Genomic DNA, 16,124 nt, shown 5'->3' with positions numbered 1-16,124 from the left:
GCTTTACACGTTTTTTGATTAAAGATTACATCATAACCGTTATCACTTAATTGACTTATGGATAACAAGTTATGCATTAATCCTTCTACATAAAGAACATCAGATATAGAGGGAAGAGTACTGTTACCAATAGTTCCGGAGCCTCTGATCCTTCCTTTTTGATCTCCTCCGAATCCTACAAATCCAGCGTCTTTAAGTTCCAGGCTTTGGAACATAGACTTTCTTCCCGTCATATGTCGCGAGCATCCAGAGTCCAGGTACCATGACTGGTGTCTGAACTTTGCTGCATAGGATATCTGCAACATAGATAATCTTATCTTTCGGTACCCAGAATCTCTTGGGTCCTTTTAGATTAGTCTTCCCAGAGTTTCTTACAACTTTGGGTCTTCTAGCATTTTTAAATTTGTGTTCCTGTGTGTGTGTGTAGTGATATGAAAAAGGCGATTTGATTTGGTTACTGGTAGAGGTTTTATTTTCCTCAGAATCATACCCAATTCCCCTTTTATTATTCTGACCTACTCCATAAATCATGGATGCCATAATACTCCTATTTATCCCATTCTTCAGAAATTGTTGAAAGGCTTCTTCATATTTATAAATAATTTCATTTGAAGTTTGTGGTGCTTGAGACAACGCTTTTTCTAATTCTAAGCTTTTGGTTTTAGCTCCATCTTTTTCTAACGTTAAAGATCTGATAGTATCATCTTGTGCTAGAATTGTTGTCTCAAGTCTACTACATACTTCAGATTTTGCTTTAAGAAGGCCTTTAATGTCTTTAACTTTTTGTTTTAGTTTCTGAAGAGAGGTAAGAGTTTCTGATAAACATGATTCTAAGTCAGATCTAGAAAGTTCAGAAAATACCTCTTCAGATTCTTCATCTGAGCTGCTGGATGTGGTAGCCATAAGAGCTACGTTGGCCTGTTCATCAGAGTCAGATTCTGATGATTCGGATTCACTATCGTCCCAGGTGGCCATTAATCCCTTCTTTGTTCTGAAGGCATTTTTCTTGAAGCTTTCTTTCTTAGAGTTATCTTTCTTCAGCTTGGGGCATTCATTTCTATAATGACCTGTTTCTTTACATTCAAAACAGGTAATATCTTTATTAGGTTTACCTTTTGAAGTTGACTCTGATCGATCCCCTCTGGGTCTTGATCTTCTGAAGTTGTTGTTGTTCCTTCTTTTCCAGAGTTGCTTAACTCTTCTGGTTAGTAAGGACAGTTCTTCTTCATCATCAGAGTCTTCAAGTTCAGAGTCGTCAGTATCTGCAGTTTCTGCCTGGAGAGCTTTGGTTCTGTCTGACTTCCGTCTTTCAGGTCTGGACTTCAGCGCCACTGACTTGTTCCTTTTCTGAGGCTCATCCTCATCTAGTTCTATCTCATGGCTTCTGAGAGAACTAACAAGTTCTTCAAGGCTGATACTGTTCAGATCCTTTGATAACTTCAGAGCAGTAACCATAGGTCTCCATTTCTTTGGCAGACTTCTGACAATCTTCTTAACATGATCTGCAGTCGTGTATCCCTTGTCTAGCACTTTAAGACCTGCAATAAGAGTTTGGAATCTGGAAAACATAGCTTCTATAGCTTCGTCATCTTCCATCTTGAAGGCTTCATATTTCTGGATCAACGCCAGAGCCTTCGTCTCCTTGACTTGGGAGTTTCCTTCATGGGTCATCCTCAGAGAGTCAAGTATATCTTTAGCCGTCTCTCTGTTGGTGATCTTTTCGTATTCGTTGTATGATATAGCATTTAGAAGTATTGTTCTGGCCTTGTGGTGATTCTTGAAAACACGTTTCTGATCTTCTGACATTTTGCTTCTGGGAACTTCAGCTCCATTTAAGGTTGGAGGTTTGTATCCATCTGTGACAATGTCCCAGAGGTCAGCATCATAACCCAGAAAGAAACTTTCGATTCTATCTTTCCAGTAATCAAACTTTTCTCCATCAAAAACAGGAGGCTTGGCATTGTAAGAATCTTTCTCATTTGAGTGGGCCATTTGTTTTTCTCGCACTGGATCTCTCTACACGGTTAAGTGTTTGATTTGAAAATCAATAACAGAGTCGGAGCTCTGATACCAATTGAAGGTGAGAAAAAAACAAGAAAGGGGGGGTTTGAATTGTTTGAAAAATAAGCGCTTTTGCAAAATGAAATCACACAATGATTTTATACTGGTTCGCTTATAACACAAAGCTACTCCAGTCCACCCGGCCAAGGTGATTTCGCCTTCAACAAGGACTTAATCCACTAATCTTGAAAGATTACAAACAACCCCTAAGAGAGAAGAAAATCTCTTAGTCCTCTCAAGTCTACAGACTACAAAGAGTCACTTGAGGAAATCAAATAAAAATAGATACAAGATGTGTAATCTAGAGTGCTTCTAAGAAAGCAAATATTACAAACTTAAGAACAAATATTTCACTTGATAAGCAAAAGCTTAGTGAAAATCTTTGAAGAACAAAGATGTTTTTCTTGAGCGTGATATAATTTCAGTATAGTTTTGGCTAGTGATTTCTTGCTTACTGAAGGTTGATTTCTTCTCTTTATATAGGAGTTGAAGTAGTGTTGAAATAGAGTTGAAGTAGAGTTAAATCTGCTGGATAATGAGATGTAATTACGCCATTCCATAAATAGCTTCTGCAGGAGACTTTTTCTCTTAGAAGTGACTACTTACCACAAGTAGTATCTTCTCTCTTGGAAGTGGAGATTAACGTCTCTTTCTAATTGAGGAAATCCATTTGCAGAACTTTAACTTGGCTTAAACGTTACTTCATCATGATTAACAATTCTGATTAGAGTCTTCATGTATCTGGAGAAACTTGGGATCTGGCTTCTGATGTTATTTCTTGAGAGTTCAGATAGCGCTGATAAATATCAGAGTTTTACAGAAGACATTTGTTCAGAGTCAGAGCTTCTCGACTTTACATTATGTTCAGATGCTTCTGATACTTTGCAGTTTTGTTCAGAGTCAGAGCTTCTTGAAACGAGATTCCACTTTAGATGCTTCTGATACTTGATAATTTGTATCTGATCTTGTCGTGCATCTGATGACATCATCAGATTTATTTCTTCTTTCTTTAGAACCCTGCACACTTAGAAACTTTTCGTTAGGGTGCCATTTTTGGTTTCATCCTTTGTTATCATCAAAATCATGGAGTCTGTTGTAGAACAATTTTTGTTCTTACACCGTTGAGTTCATTTGTTGGGAGAAGTTGTAAATGGATTATTGTTGAGAATCCATGAAGAATAGTTAAAGATGATGATGAAGGATTGAAGAGCTTGATGAAAACTGCAGAAATCTTTGAAGGAGATGAAGAACTGAGAGAGAGGGTTTTGTGAGGTCGTGGACGTAAAGTGCAAGTGTAGTTTGTGAAGTGAATATATACACATTTAGGGTGCATGCAAAACGACAATAGAAAGTGAGTTTAATAGTTAAGAAATTGAATGCAGCATGTTAACCAAGTAAGCACGTTTAGGGGAGAATGATTACAGCCCATGATGGAGGTCTAATCCCCAAATCAGCATACTGCTCGAGGAGATATCAAGAGTCTGTCTCTTGATTTCTGCTAGACAGCTGTCTAGAAGTTCCAAGGTCAGACACAAGATGTACCACGTGTTACTTTATCTGATCTTCAGGAATACCAAAAGGGTTGGATCCTGAGGATTTCTGACTCAGATGACTTCTAACTAGTAGTAGCATCAAAGTCAGATGCAAATTATAGGTGTTTACTTCAAAGTCTTATTTTGCTATTTCAGAGGCATATTTTATTCTGGACAATTTTGAATGTTAAAATTTTTCAAGATAAAAAAGAATCTATCTTCAGCCAGGGGTTTGGTAAAAATGTCAGCCCATTGATGGTCTGTATCAATAAATTGTAAATGGATTACCCCTTTCTGAACATAATCTCTAATGAAATGATGTTTTATTTCTATGTGCTTAGCTCTGGAATGCAAAATAGGATTCTTACTTAAACAAATGACAACAGTATTGTCACAAAAAATAGGAACGTTACTCTAAAAAATCAGAAGATCTTCAAGTTGATTCTTCATCCAGAGCATCTGAGTAGTGCATAGTGATGCTGATATATATTCTGCTTATGCAGTGGACAAAACTATGGTTGATTGCCTTTTGTTGGCCCAGGATATCAGATTCTTTCCTAAGAACTGATAGTTCCCAGATGTACTTTTACGTTCCATTCTGTCCCCTACGTAATCTGCATCACAATAACCAGAGAGTTTATACTCTGATGTTTTCTCATACATCAGGCCTAGGTTAGGGGTTCCTTTCAGATACCTGAGGATTCTTTTAACAGCTGTTAAATGTGATTCTCTAGGATCTGATTGGAATCTGGCACAGAGACATACACTAAACAGAATATCAGGACGTGTAGCCTTCAGATAGAGAAGAGAGCCTATCATACCACGATAGAGCTTTTGACAAACCTTCTGGCTAATTTCTTCTTTTTCCAGAATACAGGTTGGATGCATAGATGTCTTAGCAGATTTGCATTCAACCATTTCGAATTTCTTCAGAATGTCTTTTATGTATTTACTTTGATAAACGTAGGTAGCTTCTGAAACTTGATTGATTTGAATCCCTAGAAAGAACTTTAGTTCTTGTATTAAGCTTATTTCAAATTCTGCCTGCATTAGCTCAGAGAATTCTTGACATACAGAAGGGTTAGCTGAACTAAAAATAATGTCATCAACATATATCTGGCATATCATGAGATCATTTCTAATGTTTTTACAGAAGAGTGTAGAGTCAACCTTTCCTCTAATAAAGTCATGTTCCATAAGGAAGGTACTTAATCTATCATACCAGGCTCTAGGAGCTTGTTTTAAACCGTATAGTGATTTCTTGAGTTTAAAAACGTGTTCTGGACATTTAGAGTTTTCAAAACCTGGAGGTTGATTGACATAAACTTCTTCTGATATATAACCATTAAGAAATGCACTCTTGACATCCGTTTGATATAGTTTGATAAAATGATTTACAGCAAATGAAACAAGTAAGCAAATAGATTCTAACCTGGCAACTAGGGCAAAGGTTTCGTTGTAGTAAATACCTTCTTGTTGACTGTACCCTTGTGCCACCAGTCATGCTTTGTTTCTGACTACTTCTCCCTTTTTGTTCAGTTTGTTTCTGAACACCCATCTGGTTCCAATAATATGAGTTCCTTTAGGCTTTGGAACAAGATCCTAGACGTCATTCTTTGAGAATTGATATAGCTCTTCTTTCATAGCCAGAACCCAGTCATTGTCTTAAAGTGCCTCATCACAGGAAGTAGATTCGATTAGAGATACTAATCCTAGAGGAGTTTCTTCAGATACTTTGAATGTTGACCTAGTTCTGACAGGTTCATCCTTGTTTCCCAGAATTAAATCTTCAGAGATGTTCGGGTGACTCCTTGATTTCTTCTGGATGATTATGGTTTCAGATGCATCTGGCTTTTGTCTTTCAGATCCTTCTGGTGATTTAGTCTTCTCGTCAGAACCTGCAAAAGTAATCTCCAAATCTGCAAGTTTCTCAACTAGCTTTGACTTTTCAGGGTCAAGCTTATCATTAAATCTAACATGGATTGATTCTTCCACAATTTTGGTTTTTGTGTTGTATACTTTGTAGCCTTTAGAGCGTTCTGAGTATCCTAACATAATACCTTTTTGTGCTTTAGAATCAAACTTGTTCAGATGTTCTTTAGTATTGAGAATAAAACAAGAGCATCCAAAAGGATGAAAGTAAGAAATGTTGGGTTTTCTTCCCTTACATAGTTCATAGGGAGTCTTCTCCGGAATAGGTCTTATAGAGATTCTATTCTGAATATAACACGTTGTATTTACTTCTTCAGCCCAAAAGTGCTTAGCCACATTTGTTTCATTGATCATGGTTCGGGCCATCTCTTGGAGTGTCCTATTCTTCCTCTCTACAACTCCATTTTATTGTGAAGTTCTAGGACAGGAGAAATCATGGGATATTCCATTAGAGTCAAATAGTTCCTCAAAAAATTTATTCTCGAATTCGCCACCATGATCACTTCTGACTCTGATGATTTTAGAGTCAAATTCATTTTTCACTTTGGAACATAAGCTAGTGAATACAGAGTGAGACTCACTCTTATGCTTTAGGAATTTTACCCATGTCCAGTGACTAAAATCATTAACAATAAATAGTCCATACTTCTTTCCATTGACTGACGATGTCTTAACAGGTTCAAACAAGTCAATGTGAAGAAGTTCCAGAGGCTTAGAGGTGGAAACAATATTTTTCTTTTTAAAAGATGTTTTAGAAAATTTCCCTTTCTAACATGCCTCACATAGAGCATCTGAAGAATACTTCATCTTGGGTAGACCTCTGACTAACTCGAGTTTATTTAGCTGAGAGAGTTTTCTCATGCTAATGTGGCCCAAGCGTCTATGCCATACCCATTGCTCTTCATGAACAGACATCAGGCATTTTACATTTTGTTCTTTTACGTCTGAAAGATTTATTTTCTAAATATTGTTTTTCCTTCTGCCAGTGAATAGGATTGTTCCATTGTTCTGATTAATTACTTTACATGTTTTTTTATTGAAGATTACATCATATCCTTTATCACTTAATTGACTTATTGATAACAGGTTATGAATTAATCCTTCTACATAGAGAACATCAGATATAGAGGGAAGAGTTCCATTACCAATAGTTCCGGAGCCTCTGATCCTTCCTTTCTGATTTCCTCCAAAACCTATGAAGCAAGCATCTTTAAGTTCCAGGCTTTGGAACATATGTTTTCTTCCCGTCATGTGTCGCGCGCATCCAGAGTCCAGGTACCATGATTGGTGTCTTAACTTTGTTGCATAAGATATCTGCAACATAAACAATCTTATCCTTTGGTACCCAGAACCTTTTGGTTCCTTTATGATTAGTTTTCCCAGAGTTTCTTAGAACTTTGGGTTTTATAGCATTATCAAAACGTTGTCCTTGTGTATGTGTGTAGTGATAAGAAAAAGGAGATTTAGGTTTGTCATTTGTGGAAGATTTATCTTCACTAGGGACGCACCTTATTCCTTTTTTATTATTCTGACTTACTCCGTAAATCATGGATGCCATTCTGCTCCTTTCTATCCCATTTTTCAGAAACTTTTGAAAAGATTTTTCATATTCATATATCATTATGTTAGAAGTTTGTGGGGCTTGAGATAGTGCTTCTTCAAGTTTTAAATATTGTTTATTTGTGGAGTCTCTTTCTTTTATCAAAGTTTGATTTTCATCTTTTAGTTCTGAAGTAGTTATCTCAAGCTTATCACATTCTTTGATTGTTCTTTCAAGAACTCCTTTTAAGGCCTTAAATTTTTGTTTAAGTTTCTGATATGAGGTTAGAGTTTCAGAAAGGCATGATTCAAGGTCAGAGCGAGAAAGTTCAGGAAATACCTCTTCAGAGTCAAATTCTTCATCTGATGTATTTCTGGAGGTGATAGCCATGAGTGCAACATTTGCCTGTTCTTCAAAGTCTGATTTTGAGGAATCAGATCCATTGTCGTCCCAGGTGGCCATCAGTCCCTTTTTAGTTCTGAATGAGCTTTTCTTAAAACCTTCTCTTCTGGAGATCTCTTTCTTCAGCTTGGGACATTCATTTATGTAATGACATGTTTCCTTACATTCATAGCATGTTATATCTTTGTTTGACTTACCTCTGGAAGTTGATTCTGAGCGATCTCCCTTGGGCCTTGGTCTTATGAAGTTATTATTCCTCTTTCTCTAGAGTTGTTTACTCTTCTGGTTAAAAGGGATAACTCTTCTTCGTCGTCAGAGTCTTCCTTCTCAGAGTTGTCATTGTCTTCCTCTTTAGCTTGGAAGGCTTTTTTTTCTTTCTGGTTTGCATCTTTCAGATCTGGACTTTATTGCTACAAAATTGATATTCTTTTGAGGCTCATCTTCCTCCAGTTCAATCTCGTGGCTTCTGAGTGAGCTGACGAGTTCCTCAAGGCTGATATTGTTCAGATCTTTAGATAACTTTAAGGCTGTGACCATAGGTCTCCATTTCTTTGGCAGACTTCTGACAATCTTTTTGACATGATCTGCAGTTGTGTAGCCTTTGTCCAGCATTTTGAGTCCTGCAATTAAAGTTTGAAATCTAGAGAACATTACCTCTACAGCTTCATCGTCCTCTATTTTGAAGGCTTCATATTTTTGGATTAGAGCCCAGAGCCTTTGTCTCTTTGACTTGAGAATTTCCTTCGTGAGTCATCCTCAGGGAGTCAAGTATCGTTCTGGCTTTGTGATGGTTTTGAATTCACGCTTCTGATCATCTGTCATTTTGCTTATGGGAATAGCAACGCCAGCGTCAGTCACAGGTGGTGTGTAACTGATTATGACTATATCCCATAGATCAACATCGTAGCCTAGAAAGAAACTTTCAATTCTATTATTCCAATAATCAAATTTTTCTCCATCAAAGATTATAGGTTTAGCATTGTAACTATCTCTTTCATTGGTGTTGGCCATAGTGTTTTTCTCACGCTGGATCTCTCTACACTGTTAAGTGTTTGATTTGAAAATCAATAACAGAGTCGAAGCTCTGATACCAATTGAAGGTTGAGAAAAACAAGAAAGGGGGTTGAATTGTTTTGGAAATAAAAACTTTTTCAGAAATCAGACACACACAGAATAAAAAGGGAAATGACACAGAATTTTATACTGGTTCGCTTGAAATTCAAAGCTACTCCAGTCCACCCGCCCAAGGTGATTTCGCCTTCAAAACGGACTTAATCCACTAATCTTGAAAGATTACACAACCAATCGTCTAAGAGAATAATCCCTCAGCCCTGCCAAGTATTCAGACTACACAGAGTCACTTGAGGAAGTATTTTAAGAAAAAATATAAATTGTAATGTAATGTGCTTCTAACAAACAAGCAAGAATTACAGAATTGTAAGAAAAATAGTTTTTCACGTAAGAGCAGCAGCTCGTGAAAGATAAGAAGGGATGATTGAGAGTTTTTGTATTCTTGTGTGTCTCAGGTGTGTGTTTTTGTGAAGTATTTCGTCCTTTATATAGTCGTTGTGAAGGACCGTTAGAGTGATGACAGGATCTTGGTTATTGAAGAATGTTTAATGTCATTACTCTCCTTGTTTCTTCCTAAACAAGTTTTGTATGCCTCATTATTTCCTTCTTGAAATAATTTCTTTCCAAATTAAGATTTCTTTTCGGTTATGCGTTCTGAACTGGTGAGTCTGCATCAGAGTCTTGGTAAATCAGAGTTTGTCTTCAAAGGTGGATTATGTCTGACCACATCAGAGTTTCTCAATGCTCTAGACTTCTTCAGATTCAAAGTCTAGATTCAGTATTCTTTTATCAGAGTTTCTAACTTCTTTATGTTGCGTTGGTATCTACATTGATCAAAATCAGAGCCTTCTAGACACGTTCTTTCTGAGTAGCATCTGATAGTTGAATATTTTGTATATGATGTAATTTTCTATCTGATGTTTGATCAGAGTCCTGCACACTACAAAAAAATCTCGTTAGAGTACAATATTTGTTTCATCCTTTGTTATCATCAAAATCTTATAGATATATTGTAGAACCAACTTTGTTCTTACAAGTAATGCCTAACCACAAATACTTGTGTGACATTTCCAAATCCAAAAGAGTCTCCACTTAGTAGATGGATCTCAAGCCAACTTGTTAAGGACTACTCCACACAAGTCGAACATGACTATACCATCCTCCTATCTTAATTGCACTCAAGTTCGGGTTAGAACTTATCTCACCACTCAGAGATCACCAAGCACAACAAGCAGATTATATCACACATACATATATACAAACATCACATATATACAAATATATACACACAAAAGTAGGCTAAACCCATTGGAGACTACTCCCCAGCAGAGTCTCCACTTAATTTCTGTAGCGGTAAAATCATGATCATCAAGCTATGGATAAGCTAGACATCAAATAACAAGAGTCGCCACCGCGCTTTTATTGTTTCCAAGGGAAAATGGAAAAAGTACGAACAAAACCCAAAAGTAAGAAGTTTTCAAATCAAAACTAATAAAATGTTAGAAATTACAGGTAAGGGGGTTTGTTACACAGAGGGAAGGTGTTAGCACCCAAAGTGTTCTAGGTACTCCTAGGGAGCCCTTTTTGTGTGCATATGTATTTGGTACAAAATGATGTTTACAAACAAATAGAATGGGGGGGGGGGGGGGGGGGGTAAGAAAAGAATTCATTAATTATATTTTTGTGTTTGACAAGACCTTCGGACTTGTTCCTACGTACCAACATAAAAATGAAGAATCAAAACCTCGTAGTTCGTATTACAAATTTCAAAGTGGATGCACTACTTTTAACAAAAGTTAAGTTTGAAAGGCACAGAGGCCCAAAAATGGTTTGAATGTGTTAGTTCTTTTTGGATTTTTGAAGGTTTAAGTCAAGTATAATTAAGTTTATTTACAAGTTTGATTAAGAAAAGGAAGTTTGCAAATTCAATGGCATAAGGCCGAAGTTTCTATCTTTTTGCAAAGTGGTCAAAGTTTAGAATAAAACTAGTTCAAACAAAGAAAATTTTAAAAATGAGGGAGAGATTTTTGAAATTAAAGAAATGGGGGGAGATGAAGAGACTAATCCTATGCACAAAATTAAAAGTTAAGGGTTGAAAAGATCTTACCAATGGGTAGCAATCCAATAGACAAGAATGTCAATAGAAACCCAGATTCCCTTGGACATTTAGAATCAAGCAACAAACAAAGGCACAATTATATCAATCTTGAATAGCAAGGCATCAAATAAAGATAGCCACATCCAAGCTTAGCCACTCCATGATCTTCTTCAAGATAGCCCATGTAACAGATGAATTCATAAGTCATAGGTTCAAAATAACAGCTTCACAATGATCATGTTGCAGATGAACTCAAATGGATCTTCAATGATGTATCAGATGAAGTTTCAAATTGTAAGCACTTGGTTACATGAAAGTTGGCATTGGCCAAGTCCTTTGGGATAGGAATGTTGCCTAAATTCTAAGTCCGTTTGTCCAAGATCAAGTCAACAGTCAAAACAAAAGTTTTTTAGGATTTTTGTTGTTATTATGTACATTAATGGTCAAAGACCACACAAACAAACAAAGTATCCACAAAAATGGAAAATATCACACAATATGGTCCAAGTGGACAAAGTGAAAATTGCATTAACATAAACAATTAGCATGGTATGAATAATGGCAAATGAATAAAGACTAAAATTAAATGACATTAAAGTAAATGGCTTGAAATTAAAAGTTAGTTGTTAATGAGTTAGAAGTTAGTATTGTTTTGCTTTTGCTTTTTGTTTTTTAGTCATTCTTTGGAGAACACTCAACCCACTTATCACAAGCATGGATCCTTGAACCAAGACAGCTTCCAAAAGGAAGGAGAAAAGGCCAAGTTTCCACATAATACCATGAAAGAGGGGATACTTACAATCTCACTAACTAGAATGATATGCCTTTTTGTGTCACAAATTTAGCGTTATGTTAAGCAATCGTAATTGGAATTATGTAGAAGTCATAACTATTTGAGGCCGAGCAATAGAATTTTGGTGTTAATGCATGTTAGAGACATAGTATAATGGACTATGCTCATGAAACATACCACACACAAAAATAATATGCAAAAGAGGTGGCCTAATCTCATCCCTACTTATGTTGATTTTTCAATCAACTAGCCTTATGACTTTGAGATATCATAGGCTAAATGAGATGAATGCATAAAGAATGGGAATGAGATGAAGAAAAAAGGGAATGGATCAAAACTCAAATTGGTCAACGGAGGATTTTTACCAAATTAATATCATCCATTCATTTTGGGAGATGAAATGTACATTCCATTAATCCCCTAAATTCAATGATATTAACTTGGCAAAGTCAAATCAACCTTGATCAAAGCCCAACAACAAGAGTCAAACTCAAATAAGTCATCACAATTGGTCAACACAATTAATTGACATTTATTCAAATTAAAAAAAGACTAAAATAATACATTTAAATTAAATATGGTTTGTCAGATTCCTAAAACCTCATCAAAACACCAAAGAAATGGCCATGAGATTTATCATAGGTCAAACAAGGTCAAAGGACCTTGGAGAAATTTTTTTAGAATTTTTAAAGACTTAAAAGTATTTTTAAACAATTAAAAATAAACATAAAATCAATTAAATCATGAAAAATATTAATAATGATCCAAAAAATAATTTTAATTCAAAATATGAAAGAGAAAATTTTTTGAAATTATTTGGTGAAACTCTCATATTTTTTGGATCAATATTAAAATTAATATGAATTAATGAAAATAAAAGGAATAAAAGAAAATCAGAAAATATCAAAAAAAACGTGAGCCACTTGATCTCCCTCATTAATTGAAGTGGCAGATCAAGTGGCCTGAAACACGCGTTCCACCAAACACACGAGTCAGTGCGTTGTAGGGATGATAATCACAATGAGCGCTCAAGATTAAAATAAATTGGATGGATCATATGGCTGGGAGACGTGCCAACGCACCGCTGGAGCTGTAACTCCAATCTTCTTCTCCGGTGGACCTCACCGGACTGGTCCACCCTCAACCATCACCAAAATAAAAAAGGAGGACATGATCTGAAAGAAAAAATGGCGTAGAGCACGAATCTGACCTCAATAACAACTAACTCCAAATATATAAAAAGATATGAGGAGTTGAATTTTGAGGTGTGTCAACTGAGTTGCTTCGATTTGACCTCTAAGCAACTCAATCTTCTTGCCTACATTGGTAGGACTTCAGACAACCAAAGATCCAAGAGAATTGAGTAGAATTGAGTGAGAATCGAAGAGATGGGGTTTTCTAAAAATTACCTTCAATGATATGTAGAACTTGATGTGTCTTGCTTCAAACACGATCTGGTCATACTTGAGAAGCTAGCAGGAAGTGATTGGAGAGGTTGCAAGATTGTGGATCCTGGAGTTCTTGTATCTCCAACAGTTGAGATTCAAACTCAAATTTCTAATTAAAATTTCTCAGGTTTTCCTTTAGAATGAGAGGGTTTGAATTGGGGGGAAAAGTTGGCGCGCAAGGTGTCATTCAAATGAGCTCATAAGCCTTCTATTTATAGCCAAAGGGAATGATAATTGCACACTTCAAAATATGTCCAAAATTGGCAATATGAATGGCACGAGTGCATGGGCATGTACAGGCCCATTATGCAATGCATTAAGGTCCAAAATGATTCATGTTGAAGTCTGAATGAAGCTTGAACGGCAAGGCAATGTGAACTGAAGTTTGTACATTTGATTCCTTCCAATTGTGCGGGTCTGTTAAATCCATGCGCAGACCTAGCAATCTTCATCCAAAATGCATGAACTTGGGTTCTTTGGAAATCTTGGATCAAGGGGAACACGTTTGACGTTCAACACTTTTTCATTTGGATCTTGGAACATGGAGAATCTTGAGGTGGAAGTTTGGAAATTTCAACATGTTGAAAATTTTACTAAGTGTCAAGCTATATACTTCAATATTCCACCTTGCTTAACTTTTTATGTGTGCTTCAAATGAGAAAAGTGTCTTCATCAAAGTTATAGCTATTTCAAATAAATTCAAAATGGTCACTAATTTCATGTCATTTGGATTTAGAATGATAGAGTTATTCATTTTTGAAGTTTGGAAAAATCACTTGTTCAATGGTATAGGTAAAAAATGACCTATAATGTTTCCTCATATCACATGCTCATAAAAGTTGAGTTTGATTTCACTCCAAACATCAAAGTTGAAGTAGACATCTTGAATTTTGTTGTGAAACTTGGAAATCTTTCATCTCATAAAAATTGAGCAAGTTATGACCTTGGGAAGTTGACTTTCAAATTAGGGTTTAGACAAAATGACCTTAATGTTTCACCATAGAAAATGATTTTCCAAGAAAAACTAGCTCTAGGTCTCAACATGAAAGTTATTTGGAATGTGATTTAGAGTAACGTTTCTCTTGGAATCATTTTAATATGGTGAAAATTGTAGGAGATAGGGTCTAGGGAAACCCAGTTTTGATCAGATGAATTCATCTGGCCAACCACCATCAACCAACTTGCTATCCTTCAATTCTCTTGACTTTATTGGCTCATGGTAGATCATATATGCATAAGATGATGAATTTTGAAGTTTCCCTTAAAAAATTGATCAATTGGTGAGATATCTTATTGGAGAAGTTACTTAAGATACCCAGTCAAACTAGGGTTTCCAAGGCAAATCACTTCCAAATTCTTGAAGAACACTTTGTCAATATATCATGTAGGAATCAATGGAACTCATATATGATGCTCATAACCATTCTTGGATCAATTCATGGTTGTGCTCTTTGTCATGAGGGTCACAAACCCTATATATGAATTTGATAGATCAATGGTGAGCATGCCCTACCTACAAAAGAAATAGGCAAATGCAAAGACATATTTTTGGTATTTTAGTTAGTAAAATGATAATATACAAGTATGATACAATCACCTAGTGCTTGGTGATCTCTCCCAAAACAAACCCAATGAAAGAGGGGTAAGGAGGATGCCAAGGTATGATCCCAATGCTAATGCTTATGATGAAATTGCATGAGGGATCTTAGGGTCAAAATTGGGGTCTTGCACTATGCTCCAAAGGTGGTCCCTAAGAGGTTTCCTAGAGTCATCGATTCAAAATGAAAATACCTTGCCGTAGCGAATTCTCGCAGGATAAAAGTACTTCCAAGTGAATCTTGTCTGGGTTTGGTTCTCGTAACAACCCAACACATGAAACGCAAGTGTACACGACTATCCACGAGTCTATCCTGTGTGTATACTCAGCCCGGGTGTAGAGCTTCTCTCATGTAACATCACTCCAACCCAACAACAACATATATAGATATCCAGAATAATAAAGCATGCAAATGCAAAATAGGGAAGAAAGAGATAAATAATATAAAGATAAAGCAAGTAAAGCGATAAAGATAAACATCTAAAGGAAGCAAAGAAAACCAAAGCTAGGCTCGACTCCTTTTAGCGACTAGGAAGTACTCCAAGTAGTAGAGTGTCCCCAACAGAGTCTCCAGCTGAAGCTAGCAGAAATATACCCGAATGCATCACATGTTTGAACATACAATAGAGTCGTCATCTGTCGCACCTTGAAAAATGAGAACACGACGCTCGTAGAGCGCAATCGCACGCTCGTGAAATGGACTGAACAGAGTCGCGACCGAAATTTATTTATTCCCAAAGAGGGAGAGGGAAAATATTGATAAAACCCCCTTAAAATAAAGGATAAGATATGTTCATCTCAACCAATATCAGGGTTCGGGAGTCGATTATGCAAGGGGAAGGTATTAGCACCCCTCTCGTTCGTTGTATTCAACGGGAACTGTTTAGTTAATTTTGAATGAATGTTAGCATGTTGTTAGTTTCTAATCTTTTACTTATTTGGGATAGGAAAAGAGAGAGAAGATAAATGTTTTTGAATTTTTACTACTGAGAAGAAGATCTAAAAATGTTTTTATTATTAGGGGCCTGAGAAGGACTAAACCTAAACTTTTTATTAATGGGCCTGACAAAACTTCGTAATCTTGCTCCTACGTATCTGTAGCGGGGTATTCGTTACCATTAGAGATATTGACTAAATCCAAGGTAAATCATACAAGTCGAGTCGCCACCGCACTTCTATTTATCCAAAGGAATGGTTAGAAAGCGAACAAAAACCTAAAAGTTTTATCAAATAAAAAACTAGTAAAAGAGAAATAGAGATCTGAGTAAGGGGGTTGGTTATGCGATGGGAAGGTGTTAGGCACCCAAAACATCCTAGGTATTCCTAGGGAGCCCTTTTCATACTTGTGGTAAGGTTGTTGTTTTGTGAAAATTTGTTTGTGCAAACATGATTGAGGGGATGAGAAGAGAATATACAAGTTATTTACATTTTGTGTTTGGATGGATAAACTCATTGCTTACGTACCATCTTAAAAAAGATTGGGATCAAAACCTCGTAGTTCGGGGTAAAAATTTCAAAAGGAGTGGGTGAATTGATTGGTCCAAAATCCTTAAGGTCTTTTGTTATCAAAGGGAGAAAACTCAACCTAAAACCACAAATCCACCATGTGAGGATAGCTTCAACATGCTAGTGAGGGGTTAACCCTATAAT

This window comes from Lathyrus oleraceus, chromosome 4 (genome assembly GCF_024323335.1).
Source record: "Lathyrus oleraceus cultivar Zhongwan6 chromosome 4, CAAS_Psat_ZW6_1.0, whole genome shotgun sequence".
NCBI classification, from domain to species: domain Eukaryota; kingdom Viridiplantae; phylum Streptophyta; class Magnoliopsida; order Fabales; family Fabaceae; genus Lathyrus; species Lathyrus oleraceus.
Note: the sequence above shows the minus strand (reverse complement) of the source record.